The sequence below is a fragment of the Hemicordylus capensis genome, chromosome 1, assembly GCF_027244095.1.
Source record: "Hemicordylus capensis ecotype Gifberg chromosome 1, rHemCap1.1.pri, whole genome shotgun sequence".
NCBI lineage: Eukaryota > Metazoa > Chordata > Lepidosauria > Squamata > Cordylidae > Hemicordylus > Hemicordylus capensis.
Genome location: NC_069657.1, coordinates 126,912,164 through 126,930,845, shown reverse-complemented (window position 1 = coordinate 126,930,845; position 18,682 = coordinate 126,912,164). Strand labels below are relative to the sequence as shown.

Sequence of the window (18,682 nt, the reverse complement as noted above, 5' to 3'; positions counted from 1 at the left end):
TTTGAAGCTGTCCGCTCAATCATGGCTCCACCCCAGCCCAGAATACTATGCAATATTCAGGAAAACTGTGGCAGATGTTGGGAGGGGTGGTGGTGTTCCTCAGAGGTGTTCCAATGTGGAAAGCATCCTGATGACATAAGAGGCTCTGTTTCTTGTATGTGAACTCAGTCTAAAATTTTCAGTATCGGGCTTTAGCTCAATGCTTTACCAGCCAAGGCAATATGTTAATAAAAACCTGCATTAGGCCCCAATCCCTAATGTAGCCACATTCTCTTCAGGGGGGACTTGAGGAGAGACTCCTCACTTGATAATCGGACCAAGGAAAAACTTGAGGTAAAATGCTTTGAATATATATTTTTTTAAATTAAAAAATGGCCAACGCACATGCGCAAATGGCCTCTGCGAGGCCCTGAGCCATGCCAGGCAGAAGCCATTTGTGCATGAGCAACAGCAGTCAAAATGGCTGCAGAGCTCTAAAATTGGCCACAACGGTGATTACCAAGGCTGGTGGGGGGAGAGGGGACCTTTGCAGACCCCCCCCCCCGGCCTTTGCAAAGCACCCCGAAGGGGCTAGAGGTAAAAAACATTTTAATTTTAAAAAAATCCACGAACTGGCGATGGAGTTAGGTCCTGGGGGGGGGGTGTTCGGTTCGCCCACGAACCCCTGAACCATCGAACCAAACCCCCAAACCAGTTCGCACATCCCTAGTTCCAACTTCGTACAATGAGTACCTCAATATCGTTTGGATTCAGCTTGAGTTTGTTCTTCCCCATCCAGCCCATTACCAATTCCAAGAAGGCATTTAGGGAAGTCAGTGACAGCGCAAGGATGCAGGTGGCCCCTGTTCAGCCCACCCACCCCACCCCAACTGCGTCTGACATCAGACAAGGGGACGTGACCACATTAGCAAACAGGGCTGCACGCCCCAATTGCAGGTAAACCTTGGCCGGCACCACACGTCCAGGAGCACCTCTCCCTGCTTGCAAAAGTGGTGGTCGGTGGTGGTGGTGGTTGGTGAGCCTTGGGACAGCTGGGGTGGTGGGAAAGGGAGCAGCGGACTCATCACCAGCAACAGCAGCAGGGCGGGCCTGGCACCTGACCCAACGTTCTGTACTCTCTTCCAGACCTATGCTCCGCCCTCCAGCTGACCAATGCACGGCCACACCCCTGGCTCTCCTTGAAGACAGAGACAAATGCTGAACCTAAGAAGAGCATCTGCCCATGATATGGAATGCTGGCTGCCAGGTTATCCAGACCATGGAAAGACACTCCCCCAGGTACAGCAACGCATTTGCCTCTGCAGACAAATACTGTACTTGGGAAGAGCTCACTATGGAGCAGGTTGGTACCAGGGGTGGTGGTGGTATCTGGTGGATATCTGTATCCTTTGTGCCTCGGTGCACTGTATCTGTGTACAGTAAGGACTGAAGAGGGCTCATATCTTACACATGTTCTCTGGTAAGTTACACTTTGGTCAATGACTATCTATATTAACCTTGTAGGAAATAAATCAGGAACAAATGAAAAATCTGTCACATCATATTTTTAGAAACTGAATGTTTACCTTTTAGTGTTCATAGCTTGCAAGATTTCCCTTTTTTAGCCTACGTTCCAGTAAGCTTATGTGCTCACTCAGCCGTGTGTGTGTGTGTGTGTGTGTGTATGTGTCCCTATCAACTTTGCAGTGCCTAGACCAGTATGAAACAAATTGGGTACAGTTGTAGGGACACACAGGGACACCTTGCTGGCGTAGTTTATGATATCAACCACCCCAATTCAAGATGGCGGGTGCGTAAACATTTGAGGTGCAAGTGGGCTAACCTGTGAACTGCGATAAATAAATACATTATTTTTTTAATTTGTTTTTTATACTTGTGGTTCTCAATGCTTTGGGGAAACTGCCTGCTTTCTAAGCAAGCCTCACTGGGTTTTTTTCAAACTCCTTGTTCTCTTTCTGACATCACCCTCTATGACATCACCGAAGTGTCCTCTTAACTGTCAACTGTTCAGAAGTTTCTTGGGAGTCGGTTTCTGCTGTTTCTGAAGCAGTTTCAATCCTTGAATGGGAGGGAGGATCTGGGAGTAGCTTTTTCTCTGCTTTCCTCTGCCAGGCTTAGCAGAAGGTTTATTCTCCAGATGCAGTTAAAGGCTTCAAGGACCCCAATGGGCAACTCCTGGGCACCTTCAGCTTCCTCCCAGGGGAGTCGTGATCATCAGGATGGAAGGGGCTTCTCTTCTGTGCTGTGGCCCACTTCATCAAGTGGTGAGTTTCAAGGGAGCCCTGCCCTCCCTCTGTTCCCTTTGGAGGAGACTAAGGGGGTTTCTATCAAATTTGCTTTATCTGCTAATAGCTGCTGGACCCCTGTCAACTGGGCCAAGAGGCTCTTTTTAACGATGAGATGCTCCTATTGGGCACATGGAGAGCAACTGTCCCTATTCAGTGCAGCACAGTGCCCCTTCCAGGGACTCCCTTGTGTCAAAATCAGCCCTGTTGACTGGGCAAAGAGGCACCTTTGTGGGTCGTTCTCATATTTCGTGGCAGTGGGGTGGGGAAGCAACTGTCCAAATTCAGCACCTGGGCTGTTGATGGTGTCATGTGTGGGGGTGTAAAGTGTGCTGTCGAGTTGGTTGTGATTGTCTTTGGTAGAATACAGGAGGGGTTTACCATTGCCATCCCCTGCACAGTATGAGATGATGCCTTTCAGCATCTTCCTATATCGCTGCTGCCCGATCTAGGTGTTATACCAGCGGGGATTTGAATCGACAACCTCCAGCTTGCTAGTCGAGTCATTTTAGGTGGCTACTGTGAGTCCTTCTTGTGGCACAGAGTTTGGACTTCATCCCTGCCCACTGAGCAAAGCACCACTTTGTAAAGTGGTGACTCTCTTCTATTTAGCAGGATGGGGAGCAACTGTCCCCTCATCAGCCCAGCAGAGCATCCTTCTGGGGCTTCTGCGGGTCTCTCTGCTGTGCTGCTGCATAGACTGTGTCCCAATTCCCTTTGGGACAGGGAACTATCTTCTCATTCCTTTGGCAATGTAAATCATGTTGAGAATCCTTTTTTGTTGAAAATAGTATATCCACATTTGTAATATTTGTGGATCATGAGTGTGACTGGAAAGAGTTACAAAGTCACACATTCCCTCCTCCCTGCTCGTGTGCCAGGCTGCACATCACCCAGACCTGGGAACTGTGGGTTAACTGCTTACACAACTAGATGTATCTGGTTTTTTCCTTATATCCATAGAAAAAGAGGCACCAAAACAGGACCATGAAAGATTTGGGGGACAAGCGGTGTTTCCTTTGATCTATATGGTGTAAGGTCAAGAGGTGTAAAGATAAAGCAGGATCTGGCAAGGAAACAGCGGACTTTGAAAGAAGGTGTAGTAGTCAAGAAGAGAAGAGGTATATCCGAGGAAGGATGGGGAGGGGTACAAGAAAAAGAGAACCTCACTGGGCAACAGAAGGGGAAAGGCATAGCTGGGCTGTGGGGTGAATGACAAGAGTTCCACTGGGCAGGAACAGTCAGTGAGGGCTCAGGAGCAACCAAGCCAACGTGGACACTTGCTTAGGAGGGATCCTTACAGCTTCAGAAGAAGAACCACAAACAGCCATTTTCTCTGAGAAGAAGGGAGTACCCCTCCTTCCTCCTTCCTGCTGCAGCCTCCTGTCTTCCCTGATAGGCCAGAAAAGGTGCCAGTCAAGATAGTCTGTCTTCTGATTGTTGGGGGCTACTTGACTCGGTGTCTTCTGCTTGTGTCTGACCAGGAGCTCCAGGCAGCACTTGGGCCGAGCAGAAACTGGCACTTAACAGCTAGCCGGGAGGCCAGTTGGGCACCCATCCACCCAAAGACTAAAAGAAAACACTTGCTAAATAAATAAATAAATAAATAAATAAATAAATAAATAAATCCAGGAGACACCTGGGGAAAAGAGAGCTTGACTGGCAGGTTGGACAGCCACAGCTTACAAAAACAAAAATTGCCCAGGCACACAACAGCAGACAGCAAGGGGCAGCCAAAGGGGGGGGGGTAATCAAAGGCACCAAGGGCTGTTACAAGTCGGAGGGGGGAGCCACAAAGACACAGAATTTAAACCCACAGCAGCACCCAGTTAAACCCACTACCACTAGGGCTGCTGGTACCATTTTTAAAATAATAGAAAAATAAGCAGTCGGCAAGGAAAATAAAAAGAGAGTAAACCACACACTGGCACAGTCTCTCTGCCACCACTCTCTGCTCTGCTGCAGTCTTCCTCCTCTGATATCCTCTAAAAGAGTGTGACCCTCTGTGTCAAGCAGCCCTTTAAATACACTTTGACACTCCCTCCTTTTGGCTCCCCCTCCCCCCAGCCAGTGGGAACACAGTAGCCGCTGACAACACTGGATTTTGTATGATGAGAAGCCAGCCAAGGAACAAGAAGATCACAAGCCAATTGGAAGGCAATGCCAGAAAACCAATCCGCAAGGGAAAGGCACTAAAACAGCCCTCCAAAATGGCACCCACAATCGCCGCTCGAAACAGCAAACCAGTTTGCCACAAAACCAGTTGTTTCTGGGTTGATCTCGAAGAAGACCCCTTTATGTAGGGTGTTCTGTGGCGAGATTGAACTGCTTGAAATGCCACGTTTCGCAGCGAACCTTTTCACAGGCAAGTTGTTCTGCACATCCCTAGTTAAAACTGAAAGCCATTAAGAAAATAAGTAATTTAAGTAGCAGGTCCAGGAATGTAATGCTGACAGTGGTGAATGAGAGTCGTAGAAACAGGGACAGTTTTACCAAGTGCCTGTAAATACTGTAGCCCTTATCTGCTTCATCATTTCAGCTGATATGTTAAATTGTGTTAAGTCTGTTCCTAATTGGTTGCTGTTTTATTTTGGTGTTTGGTTTTGTTTTCATTCGAGAAACTGCTTAGATTGTTTTCATGGATAGTACCTAGATGTAATCAAAAGCTTTCTGTTTTGTCATTTTCCTTCATATATGACAGAAGGACCAGGCTGGCCATTTACTGCTTCCCTGCCCTGAGGAAAATCCCATTATCCACTTCAAAATGAAATTTGGCACCACTGAATAGCAAAAGTTCAGAAATAAGAATGGTCCATATACTAACTTTGGTATTTAAGGAGACAATGATGACAGGCTGGCATTTCAGGAGGACCTCCCCCCTTCTGCACCCGGCCCCGGGGCTGTCCCGCACCCCCCCTCCTGAAGCCGGCCCCGGGGCTGTCCCGCACCCCCCCCTTCTGAGCCAGCCCCGGGGCTGTCCCGCACCCCCCTTCTGCACCCGGCCCCGGGGCTGTCCCGCACCCCCCTTCTGCAGCCGGCCCCGGGGCTGTCCCACACCCCCCTTCTGCAGCCGGCCCCGGGACAGCCCCGCACCCCCCTTCTGCAGCCGGCCCCGGGACAGCCCCGCATCCTCCTTCTGCAGCTGGCTACAGTTCAGTCCTGCTTGCCCCAACCCCACCCATGATTTACCTCAGGGTAGGGATTAAAAGGCTGACCGAGAAACAAAGAGAACTCCTGCAGAAGTTACTCCAGCCAGTAAATGCAAGGGAAATGCAGAATCCCAGGAGGATGGGGCAGCTCTCGATGGAGCATCTCTAGTCGGTGACCCAGGAGTGGAAAATGCTGTTGAGATTAACGCTGTATTACCCAAGGACTTGCCTCTCAGCTGAACCAAGGTTAAAGTCAGTATCAGTTATTGTTTTTGTATTTTTGTTTATGAATTCCTTTCCCCGTATTCCCCAATTTGGGTGCAAAGACATGGCGAACCCGATTTGGGGATGGATCCTCAGAAGTCTTCGATGTGGGTGTGTCTGGGGAGCAAAGGGGCTATGCAGAAGGGACTGGCTGCATCCCAGTCCCAATTCTGTGGAGGCCTGGAGAAGACAAGAACTGGACCAGGCCAGGATGAATGAGGAGCCTGGGAGGAGAGTGTGGCAGTGGAGGTGGGGCAGCTCTACTGGACTCCATGGGACACTGGTGTGCTGTCCTCCTCTGCTTCCATTTGTATATAAAATGAGGTTTTTTAAGTTGATGGTAAGACTTTCATTTCATTTTATATTTAAAATGTTTGTATCTTTTATATTCAAACTGCTCTTTATTAAGACACCCCGGGGTAGTGTGCAGCCCATTGGACCCTTTGCATGAAGCGGCACATTCTTGTAATTCATTTCAGTAGATCCCAGTTATGAATTCCAAAGTGGGGCTTCCCCCCAGTTTCTGGGAAGATAAAGCACCCCATTCAGTGCCAGTGCAAACACCTTTCCACTGTCGAGCACTTTCCAGATTACAGTTACAACTGCCGTAAAATGCTTCTGCTTGGCAGGATTGAATTGACAACGTAATGAAAGGGTGTTGTGCAAGTCCACCAGCAGGGGGAGCAGTCTTTTCTAGTTTGCCTGAAACTCCTAAAATGGAAAAATACAGCAATCTAATAATAAAATAAAATAATAATAAAACCCGAAAGAAGCCATTGGAAATGTGAATGGCACCTTGCTGACAGCGCAGGGACTGTGGTGTCAATAGGCAGGCAATACGGAAGCACACTTTGCGGATCCGTAGCGACACTGTGGTAAGGGTTAATCTGGAAAGCACCCAGGCTGACCTGTGCAACTAACTCCTTGCAGCTGAGCAAACTTGAGTCTGAGTGTTTTCTTATAGGAAGCACACAGCTACATCTCCAAACAGAAATACTACCAGCTGGGCAAAAGAAGGGGAAAGGGGTGGTTGGGACAGGGAAGGAAAGAAGGAAGGAAGAAAAACCCACTGGGCAAGAGAAGGGGGAAAGTGTCTTGTGGGCGGGGGGAGGGAGGGTACCAGAAAAAGGGAACCTCACTGGGGAACAGAAGGGGAAAGGCCCACAGGGCAGGAACAGTCAGAAGGGGCTTGAGGGGAGCAACCAAGCCCACGCAGACAACAGCTTCCTCAGAAGAACCACCGGCAGCCATTTTCTCTGAGAAGAAGAGAGCTTGCTTCAACCCCTCCTTCCTCCTGCTGCAGCCTCCTGTCTTCCCTGATCGGCCAGGGAAGATTGGAAGCAGTCTTCTGACTGTTTGGCCAGGTGCTCCAGGCGGCACTTGGGCCAAGCAGACACTGGCACTCAACAGTTGGGGGGATGGCAGGTGGGCACCCCACCCCCACCCCCAAACATCAAGCTATCCTGTCTACCCAAGCATTGCCCATCCCCCTGATGAAAAAAGTAAAAGTCAATAACAATAACAATACACAGGCTGTGGCAATCAGCCTGGTCGTTGTTCCTCCTGGGGTGAGGGGGGTGGGCAATGCTTAGGGGAGTACCGAAACAATCCCTCAGGATAGCTTGACTGGCCACTATTCTGGCCAACCATGGAAGAGAAGCAGCTACAGCAGCAGGGAGAAGGGGCAAAGCAAATTCCCTTCTCTTCAGAGAAAATGGCACTCTCGCTCTCTTCTGGTTAAGCTATCCGTTTCCCTTCCTAACAAGAGCGTTAGTTTGCGGGGGGGGGAGGGGCACACAGCCTCCGTGCGCTTGCTCAGCAGCCCCCAGCAAGCACAGCAGACAGCCAAGGCCAGGAGAAAAGGCACAGAGGAAGCCAAGGAGCTAGTGATGGTCCACCCGAGGCTCTCCAGCTGTTGTTGGACTACAGTTCTCATCTTCCATAGCTGCTGGTGGAGGGACTACAGCTCCCATCACCCTGTCATAAGAAATGGTGGCCAGGGATGATAGAAGCTAGTCCAGTCATCCCCAGCCACCACATATTGCAGTTATTGGAGCTGTAGTCCCTACAACAGCAGCGGGGGTGATGGGAGTTGTAGTCCAGTGAAAGCTAGAGAGCCTCAGGTTGGCCACCTCTGTAGTAATTAATATAGTCTGCTTGTGTAGTACCTAATGTGTTTATGAAGAAATCCCAGCACATTTTTGGCAGCAGCTCTTTGGCAGGGGGCTGCATAAAGACATCAACATGAAATCAAGGTAGTTGAAATGGAGGGTCATTGAGAAAATAATGTTTAAGTCATAGCAGGTCTGCCAATCTGAAGCTCACACTTGTTATCTTTTTCTTTTCTCTCCATCCTACCAGCAAAGAAGCGCTTCCCAGAATCCCTCTTGGCATTGCTATTGAGGCAAGTGCTGAGGCGGCCTCAGCCATGTCAGTACACATCAACACTGTGACAAATCTCCCCTCGTATGGAATTGTGGGCCCTAGACAAGGCAGGAAGAGGTTGAGGAGAACAAGCCCACACCAGATTCCCATTCCCTTTCCAGCTAGGTTCCCAAAAGCCTCAAGTCCATTCAAGGTGTTGGGAGAAGACCCCACAACCAAAGGATTCTTTTGTGTGGAAAGGAGGATAGTTCTCCATGCAGAGGATGGAGACATATAGAGAGGATGGAGACATATAGAGCTCCATACAGAGCCTTCACCTCTGAGGCAAAAATAACCCCCTTCTGAACAGGGAGGCATGGTTGAACCGCAAAGCTTCACCCCAGGAGTGGAAGCCACACCTTAGTTTACAGAACTCCTTTCAAACTAGTTTCTAAAGTAGTGGCCTGAGTTTGCAACTCCATCTGCCCCATCTCTTGATTCTGAGCCTGGGTGCAAAACCACACCTCCTCCTAGCATTGCATGCAGTGTGGGGTGCTGGTTTTGCATCCATTCCCAGAAGGGTATAAGAAACAGGCCTGGGAAACACAGTGTACCATGCGGTGACTGCATCCTCGGTAGGGATGTTCCTGAATCGGCACATCTGAACTGGGCGAATCGTTTCGGTACCTAATGAGGCGCCAAAATGATTTGAGCACATCCCTTATCCTCAATCTGTAGGTCCATCCAGAGGGATGTGGGCATGCTAATAAAAGCAATCCCCAACCTCTGCTGGCTTTCTGCAGGAACACCTTGGCATCCGCTCACCCCCCTGGATGACAGTGTGGGATTAGCTGGCCGCCTTTTGGGGCCGAGTAGGAATTTTGCCCATCCACCCAGATTGGCCTGGAGGTGGCTGGTTTTTTGCCTACTCTGCACTGTTGCACTGGAAGGGGTTTTTGATCTGGCCCATGTTAGGAGCGGTGCCTTTAAATAGAGTAGCCCCTTAGTCACCAGCACCATGATGGCAGCTCAGAGGAGGGGATACGGTGCTGCACCCTAGGGGTGGCAGCTGCACTGTGGCTTGACTACACTGCAGCTCTCTGTTGGAGCTAGGTTAATAAAGTTACCGCCCTAGTTTTAACCCATTTCCTGTGTCGTGTCTTTTATTTGGGGGTATGAGTGCCAAGGAACTTCTTGACAGCAGAACTCTTGCAAGATGTTCTCAAGCAGCTCTGAGTAGGATCTCGAGAGCCACAAAGACAAGCTTTGCAAAGAGGCAGGATTCACAAATCCAAGAGAAGCAGGATTGCTCCTTCTGCCCTAGCAGCGCTCTGGGAGCCAGCCCTGCCCTCCAAATATTCCAAACGGGACGCTGGTTCATACACTCGCACAATCCAGTGGCAAAGCTCTGCTTCCAGGCTGCAAGTTGAAGATGGGATTTTAAAATAATAATAATTTTATGAAAACTCTCTGGGTGTGGAAACCAAGCATGTTGGGGAGAAGGGTCCAACACAGATGTGCAGACAGAGGGAAAGCTTGAGGAGCAACTCATTCATTTATTTTGTGAGTAGATATGGGTTGTTCGGTTTGGTGGCGGGGGGCAGGGGGGCGGCAGTAAAATGTGGGGGGAACTCCTCAATTGGCTGGGGTGAGATGCATCTGTGGTTCAATGTAACCCTTTCCCTACATTGCTATCTTTCTATGTGTGGTGACCTTTCAGGGGGAGGATCACACAAATCACACACCTGCACCTTGAAGTGACACAGTCCTGGAAGATGTAACTGCCTGGTTTTGCTGAATGTTTAAATGAGCAAATATTATCAGAAGACTTCAGTCTGTGAGCACAGCAGAAAGCAAGAATCTGCTGATTACTAGTAGGAGCCAGCATGAATGTGTCAAGAACAAGTCATGCCAGAGTAATCTCCCCTCCTTTTTTAACGGAGTGCCTAGTTTAGTAGAGCATAGAGATGCTGCAGCCATTGTTGTGTGTCTTGATTTCTACAAAGTGTTTGACACAGCCCCCACAATATCCCTTTTGACTTCTGTGGAGGATGTGGCCCAAACCTCCATTTTGTTGTACATGTGCTTGTTCTTCATAAAATGGCGTTCCTTATACAACAGGATAAGCAACAGTGGCTCTTTATCCATCTTAGGTTTGTTTTTTCTGTCTGGAGGTCATTATGTTCCATCTGGTTTGTATTTGCCATAATTGGCTAATCCAGAGGAGGTGGGCAAAACTTTGGGAATAAAAAAGCGGAGGTTGGAACAGCTACAGCTAGGGAGCAGTAAGAGCAGTTGATTCACAAAAGCCCAATTCAGATGTTGTGCTGTATGAGTGTACAGATGTGTGGCACAGATGTGACTGGGTTCCTGGATAAGGCCCTTGGTACAAAAAGGAAGTATACTTCTGTACCTGCATTCAACGTAACATGTGAATGACTGAGCCTGTGTACAGATCTATACCTGTGTACACTGTACACTCCTCGTACCAGTGTTGAACATAACATATGAATGGGCCTACAGAAGAGAGCTGGATATTGCACAGAAGAACTGGATAACTCTCGGAACAACCGGAGAAAAAGACAACAGCAGGATCAGACAAGGCAGTGCTGAGCAGAGAGACAGGCTGACTAAGAGCTGCTGGTGAGATTCTCTTCGGGCCAGCATAGAAGAGAGGGAAATCATGGCGTGCGCTTATCCCATTTTCATTTTTCTCCTTGCTCTTAGGGTTATTGTTCTTAAAATACTGCAAATGCTATTGCTTGAACTGGTGTCCCCGCCCCCCCCCCCCCGCCCCCCGCACTTCAGGTAAAAACTTCACCTTTGATTCGGTTCTTGTGTACTCTGTCTTTATTCCTTAGATGCCACAACACCCTAACCCTAGAGTGAGAGATGCGGGACTGGTGGGCTGTTTATACCATTCCGATTGGCTGATCAGACCATGGGGCTGGTTGCGAAGTTTAAACAGCCACCCCCCTTGCTTCTCAGCTGAGGCGCAGGGAGGTTTAAAGAAGCAGCCCAGGAGGCAAGAGTGGATGGAACAGCCTGTGCCTCTCACGCCACTTCTTTCCATCTCCCCGCACACCAGCTGAGAAGCAGGAAGGGTGGCTTTAAAAACTGTATACCAGTTGAGTTGGGGGCGGGGGGTGGATGGTGGTTGGGGCAGAAAACAGAGAATATCCAAAACTTCTCCCCACCACGATAACTAGACTGGTATACAGTTAATACCATGAGTGGACGAAACTGTTGTCCGAGGGCCAACTGTATATGTTATAGACTGTTTTATGAATGTGCTTGCAAAAGGGTGCTACAAGGACAGTTGGACATTTGTGTAGAATTATGCTGCCGAAGACACTGTAGAGGAGAAAGAACTGGGAAGAGAACAAAAAGATAAGAAGAGTACATCTTGTGATCACGGAAATGGGAGTGGACTGCAGATGTACCAGCTGGAGTGGAAACATCCCTTTATAAGTCAGGCAGGAAACCAGAAGAGCCCTGAGAAGCATCACCACCCAGAGTGAGGCCTCCACGTTTCTTCCAACACCCCTTTCAAAGACTGATCATCTTTGGAGTGGGGATGGTGAGTATGAGTGTGTGTGTGTGTGTGTGTGTGTGTGTGTGTGTGTGTGTGTATTAGGAGCTAGCTTGCTGTTTAACTGACTATAATAAACATGAATCATTGATTGACTAAAACCAGCTGGTGTCTGTGTCCGTTTTCCTGGGGCTGCCTTGTTGTTAGGCCATGCAATACTAGAGGACTTAGAGTAAATAGAGGGTCCCACATTTGTAGTATTTCATTTCACTGAATAATTACTACACACACAACATGTTGAAAATGACTGCCTGCCCCCCATCTCGTGTTAGAGTGGCTTGAGTCCTCATACAAAAGGTTAAGCCACCTTGGCCTTTTATCCCTCTGAGGTTTGTTTTTTCTGTCTGGAGGTCATTTTTTTCCATCTGGTCTGTGTTTGCCCTGATTAGAAGCACAGCCTAGTCATGTAAAAGTAAATCAATCTATATACGCCACAGGTAAAGCAGAGACCAGCTACAAAAGTGAATGCCTGTTTCAAAAATGCATACTTACATAATCGAAAAATCGCAGGTTTTTCAGTGATGCTTGCTGCCGCTATGAACAATCTCCTAAAACTTAGAGGACACCATGGGAAGCAAAGATGCATGGGGACACCCTCCCACTACCCCACGCCTGCTGAACAGCTGGGTGCCACTCTCTGCCCGCCTTGGGTGTCCACCACTTAGTCTGGGTGTTGCAAAATTGTTGCAATGTTTTAACCTTTGTATTTGTTGTAAACTGCCCAGAGACTCGTGTTTTGGGCAGTATACAAATATGTTAAATAAATGAATAAAAAATACAAGGAAAAGGGCAGGGAGAGAGAACAATCACTAACTTAAAAGGTAGCCCATTGAACTGAATCATGACTCATTTACTTCTGTGCAATCCCACAGCCCTCACTGGAGGAGTGCTCCCCTCCCCTCTTCCTCTTCCCTCCTAAGTATTTATTTATTTCTCTGAGGCAAGCCCCCTCCTCAGGAGAATGCCCAGCAGGAGGAAGCAGCAAGGGCGATGGCAGAGAGGGAAAAGCTGCAAGGCTCTCTGGCCCTAGTGAGGCTCTGCCTGGGGCAGGCCCTTCCTTAGGGTGGGGCAACTGGTGTGCTCGCCCCAGGCCCCATATTGGGAGGGGCCCCATCCCCACGGTGGTGGAGCCATTGCAGTGCGAGCAGCAAGCAACCTGCCTCACTGCTCGCTTGGCTCCAGCCTCCCACCAGCTGTGCCATCTGCTGGGGCAGTGAGCGGCGGCCGAGGCAGCAAGCAGTGAGCAGCCTGCTTTGCTCGCCCGCCTCATCTCCCAGTGGCATGGCAGCCAGCCAGGCAGCCACCATGTGTGCGGGGAGCGGGGACTGGCGGTGGGCAAAGAGAGGCGAAGGGCCTGCTCCGTATGCTTGCCTCGGCTCGGGGGGGAGGGGTAGTGGTGGTGGCAGTCATAAGAACATAGGAAGCTGCCATATACTGAGTCAGACTATTGGTCTATTTAGCTCAGTATTGTCTTCACAGACTGACAGCGGCTTCTCCAAGGTTGCAGAGGCAGGAATCTCTCTCAGCCCTATCTTGGAGAAGCCAGGGAGGGAACTTGAAACCTTCTGCTCTTCCCAGAGTGGCTCCATCCCCTGAGGGGAATATCTTGCAGTGCTCACACATCAAGTCTCCCATTCAGATGCAACCAAGGCAGACCCTGCTTAGCTATGGGGACAAGTCATGCTTGCTACCACAAGACCAGCTCTCCTCTCTTATCAGTGAGTGGACTGCTCCGCTCGGCGAGGCTGCCTGCGCACACTCTTTGACTCTGGGGCGGGAGCAGCAGCAGCCAGCGAACTGCCTGTTCTGCTCGGCAAGGCTAGCAACACAAGGCTGCCCCCGCCCCCACTTCGGCTCAGGGAGTGATGGCGGCCAGTGAGCAGTGGCGTAACTAGGGAAAATGGCGCCCAGGGCAAGCACTGAAATTGCGCCCCCCCCCACCGCACACCCCACCGCCACCCCCCCCAACATACATCTGACTGACACACATGTTTCAGAAAACTTTTATTTTAAAAATTTAAAAAAATTACAAAAATTACCAATATCATACATGTGGTCAAGCTCCTATCTACCACTTCAGATTTATTTTTTAAAACTATCCAAATTGTGGGGCTATCATTAATTTGTTTGGATAGCTCAGGTTAAAATGCTGGGAAACGACAAATTTCAGTATGCTGGGGCTCATGAAATCCCCAAATATTATGCGGAGTTGTACTTGGAAAAACTAAACAGAAGTGCCTGTCTAATTCTCTACTATGCATTGTAGCACCACCATTACGTAAGTTTTAAAAATAAATGGAGAATTTGACTTTTCCCAGATACTCTGAAAATAATTAAATGATAATGCAGAGTAAACTGTGTCACTGCTTGGAATATATTCTAGTATTTCAGAAAGACAGTAAAAATGAGAGAAAGAGCAAGAAACTCCCAGTGGGCCTTAATACTAAGGATTTCACATTGATTCAAAGACAAACTGACCATTAATAGCCATATTATTAAGACATCACATTTAAATCACTTATCACAAGAAGCAAAGTAAGAGCAAATGGATACAATCTTAGCTCATAAACTTCAGCTCAGTATTCACAAGCCCTTATTCTCTGTACATAGTGCCAATCTGAATATGTGTACAGTGACATATTATATTAATTTTTTAAAAAAAATTACCTGTAGCCCCTTCGGGGGACATCTTAAAGGCTGTGGGGGGGTCTGCAAAGTTTCCCCCTCCTCCCACTGGCCTCTAGGGCCTCACAGGCACCATTTGAGCATGTGCGGTGGTCATTTTTAAAAATATATATATTTTTAAAATGGCCGCTGAAAACAAAATGGCCACTGTGCATGCTCAAATGGCCTCTGTGAGGTGTGGCATGCCCTAGGGCCTCACAGAGGCCATTTGAGCATGCCCAGTGGCCATTTTGTTTTTGGTGGCCATTTTTTTAAATTATTTAATTTTAAGAAATTGCGCCCCCCCTTCAAGTGGTGCCCGGGGCACGTGCCCCCCCGCCCCCTATAGATACGCCCCTGGCAGTGAGCAGCCTGCTGCGCTCATCTGCCACAGCTCCCAGAAGCACAGCAACCAGCACAGCTGCTGCCATGTGTATTGGGGAAGCTGCAGTGGCCAGCAAGAGGTGAATGGCCTGCTCTGTGCAGCGCGGCTGCCCACATGCCTGCCTCAGCTCTGGAGGAGAGTGGTGGCAGCCAATGAGCAGCCTGCTCTGTTCGGCAAGGCTGCCCATGCCCACGCCTCAGCTCGGGGGGGGGGGGAGTGGCAGCGGCTAGAAGCCTGCTCCGCTAACCCACCTCGGCTCCCAGCAGCATGGCAGCCAGCATGTGTGCAGTGGGGGGGAGTGGCGGTGGCCAGTGAGAGGTGAAGGTGAAGGGCCTGCTCTGCACAGTGAGGCTTCCTGCAGGCCTGCCTCAGCTCTGGGGGTGAGTGGCGGCGGCGGGGAGGAAGTGGTGAGCTGCCTGCTCAGCAAGAATGCCCACGTGCCCACCGTGGCTCTGGGACGGGAGCAGCAGCGGCTTGCAAGTAGCCTCCTCTGCTCGGTGAGGCTGCCCACGCACCTGCCTTGGCTTCCAGCGGGGGAGCTGAGGGGCTGCTTGCCACTGCCACTGCCATAGAAGAGAGCACCCACCCAGGCGTGCCCGTTCCTCTCTTCCCCCTACTAGGCTCACCACAGGATTTCCTTTTGCTGCCCCATTAAAAAAATTGTTTTTAATCACTTCACACACACTCCACAACTCCATTGGCCCAAATGGAGCAGGAGGAGGGGCAGAGAAATGCGTTTCATGGAGAACATGGACACTCCTGCCTGGAAAATACATTTCAGGGGGTGGAAAATATGAATGGCCACCAGCTTACAATGAAGCATTAAACAAACCTTTACTCTCACTTTGAAACCCTCATACTGTTCTGTCACAGTCTGCAATGTATTAACTATTGCAAATCTTGTGGTCTGGAAAACGCCCAGGAGTATTTTGTGGCAATGGTTCCTTCCTTCCTTCCTCATCTAACATGTGGATAAGACCTCTTAACCAAAAGAACGTCTCTGTTCCTCCATTATTCATTGTTTTTTAAAAAATAATGTTTTCAGCCAACCTTTTAGTTCAAAGGTCCTCAAGTGGCTAACCATGAAATAAACAACAATCACAAAATCTCCATTAGAAACAAGATGACAAGGAACGACAACAGATCCGAAACTACACTGGCACAGCAGAGTACAGAATCAATGTACTGTACACATGGCGGATCAGACGCCTGCGAAAATAACCAAGCCTTTGCTGCTCACTGAAAGGCAAGCAGCAGTTAGGCCAAGCAGGCCTCTTTTAGGAGAGTACTGAAGTGTTGTGACTACTAAGGCCAGCTCTCTTGTGCCCACTCACTGCAAAGAGCAGGGGGGGCTCTGAAAATTGATCTGAGTGCCTAGGCAAGTTCATATGCGAGGAGGCTGGCCTTCATTACACCATCCTGCAATTCTTGAATGGAGGAAAAAGACTTCCTTGCATCAGCTAGATGGGAAGTGCAAAAGTCCAGAGAAATTATTACAGTGAGCTGCATTGCTCATTGCTGTGAGACATCCAAGCCTTGCCCCATGGGAATTGCAGTGAAATTCTTTTGCCATTACATAGGATGATACTGCACAATGGCTATTTGCAATAAGGCGCTCCAGGTTGCAGCACAACCTCAGACCTAACCTCATCACTTGTGTGCTATGAGTAACTTGGCGTTCCTTACCATAGAGAAGTGGAACTGTGTTTAAAATCAAACGCCTCTTTCAAAGTGAGTAATTGTCAGCATTTGGCAGATTTCCACAACAACTATATTCAGATCCCAGAGCTATTATGCTGGCCAATTGCTGCTTGGCTGAACCTGCAAACTCACCTGAATCCCTCCTGCTTGCCTAACAAGCTCCAAACACCCTGTGAGTTCAGTGGTGCTGCTGACTCAGTAGTGGTACATTCCAAATAAGGGATTAGGTGTTCTGAACCATTCAATTCTCACAGTACACACTATACAAGGAAAAAAAGAGCAGGCCTGAATCTGTTTAGAACTGAATTTAATCCACATTTTGAAATGGTTTCCTCCCAGAGAACAGATGTAGCACATTTCCTGTCTCTGATCCCAGTCTAGCATTTTTTCCATGTTTAGTTATGTACCCAAAGAAAGACACACAGAAATGGTCAAATGAATTCCATTAAAGCACACAGAATAAAAATCTACATTTTACAATTGCATTGCAAAGAAAATAGGGCAAATTGATCTCCACAAGAAGACTGAAATAATACCATGATGTCAATGAAATCACATCATTTCATACCTACTAGATATCTGGCCTGATGAATTCTCATTTATTGAAGGAAGATAGAGACATAAAAATAAGTATGTACTGCATATATGAATGCACTGTACACAACAATATTGTAACAACCTTAAAATCATAAAGGCAACCACCTCAGTCAACAGATCCCCAGCAAATGAAAAGTTTACAATTTCCAGATGTAGCCAGTTGCCTCCCACATTTGGACAACCTGTATAGCCAAATATTGGCACTTGCCATTTGCAGTCCACACACCCTCTTCCTTTCCCCCAGAATAGTTTACAACCCACATCCTCTTGTACACACCTTGGTGATTCCATTACGACAGTTGGGGAAAGCTGTGCTAAGTTTTCTTTGCAGTCGCTTTGGGAAGACATACACATCTTCTTCTGCTGAATTTCATCTCTGCTGTTCCCTCTGTTTTTGTTTTAATTGGTTTACAGTGCAGGGGTGGCTAAGCTCAGGTTCTCCAACTGATGAGAAAACAAGCAAATCAAGACAGGATGCAATTCAACCAATTCCAGCAGTATTGGACCTAGTCAGTCCTTCAAAGTTGTTCTACAAGGAATGGTGCAGGAAAAGAATTGTGCTTTGAAGAATGAGGCACTCTGGCCTTTGTGGCAAATAATTCCTGTTTCATTGTGGATGTGAGTGAGGAAATTGAATTATAAATAAAATAATGATAACAACAACAACATCACACAAACAGAAGTTAAAAGAAAAATTGGAAGTGAATACATCAGGAGAGTTAGAAAAATCCTAAAGTCCAAACTCAATGGCAAGAACACCCTACAAGCCATAAACACCTGGGCTATACCTGTTATCAGATACACTGCAGGAATAATAGACTGGACCCAGGCAGAGCTAGAGATGCTAGATCGTAAGACCAGGAAGATCATGATCAATCATGCTCTGCACCCCCGCAGTGAGGTAGATAGGCTATACCTCCCTCACAGCTCAGGTGGAAGAGGAATGCTGCAAGTCCATCAAACAGTAGAGGAGGAAAAAAGAGGCCTTGAAGAATATATAAAGGACAGTGAAGAAGATGCACTTCAAATGGTCAATAACGAGAAACTATTCAACACCAATGAAGCAAAGAAGGCCTACAAGAAAGAACAAGTCAAGAACCGAGCAGAAAAATGGAGAAATAAGCCCCTGCATGGTCAATATTTGCACAATATAAGTGGAAAATCAGACGTCACCAAGACCTGGCAATGGCTTAAGAATGGCAACTTGAAGAAAGAAACAGAGGGTTTAATACTGGCTGCACAAGTACAGGCACTAAGAACAAATGCAATAAGAGCAAAAGTAGAAAAATTAACAACAACAGCAAGTGCCGCCTTTGTAAAGAAGCAGATGAAACCGTGGACCACCTAATCAGCTGTTGTAAAAAGATCGCACAGACTAACTACAAACAAAGGCATGACAAGGTAGCAGGGATGATACACTGGAACAGCTGCAAAAAATACAAGCTACCTGTAGCCAAAAATTGGTGGGACCATAAAACTGAAAAAGTTGTAGAAAATGAAGATGTAAAAATATTATGGGACTTCCGACTACAAACAAACATCTGCCACACAATACACCAGATATAACTATAGTCGAGAAGAAAGAAAAACAAGTCAAAATAATCGACATAGCAATACCAGGGGATAGCAGAACAGAAGAAAAAGAAATAGAAAAAAATCACCAAATACAAAGATCTACAAA

The 18,682-nt window shown here is 47.9% G+C and overlaps 1 long non-coding RNA gene across 1 annotated transcript; it reads left to right on the top strand.

Moving 5' to 3' along the window:
- The first annotated feature begins 2,011 nt into the window (after positions 1-2,011).
- On the top strand, positions 2,012-9,207 carry LOC128341275 (uncharacterized). The gene is made up of 3 exons (XR_008314298.1): positions 2,012-2,264; positions 3,249-3,406; positions 4,987-9,207. It is a non-coding gene; the product is annotated as an uncharacterized LOC128341275 (long non-coding RNA).
- Positions 9,208-18,682: the final 9,475 nt, after the last annotated feature.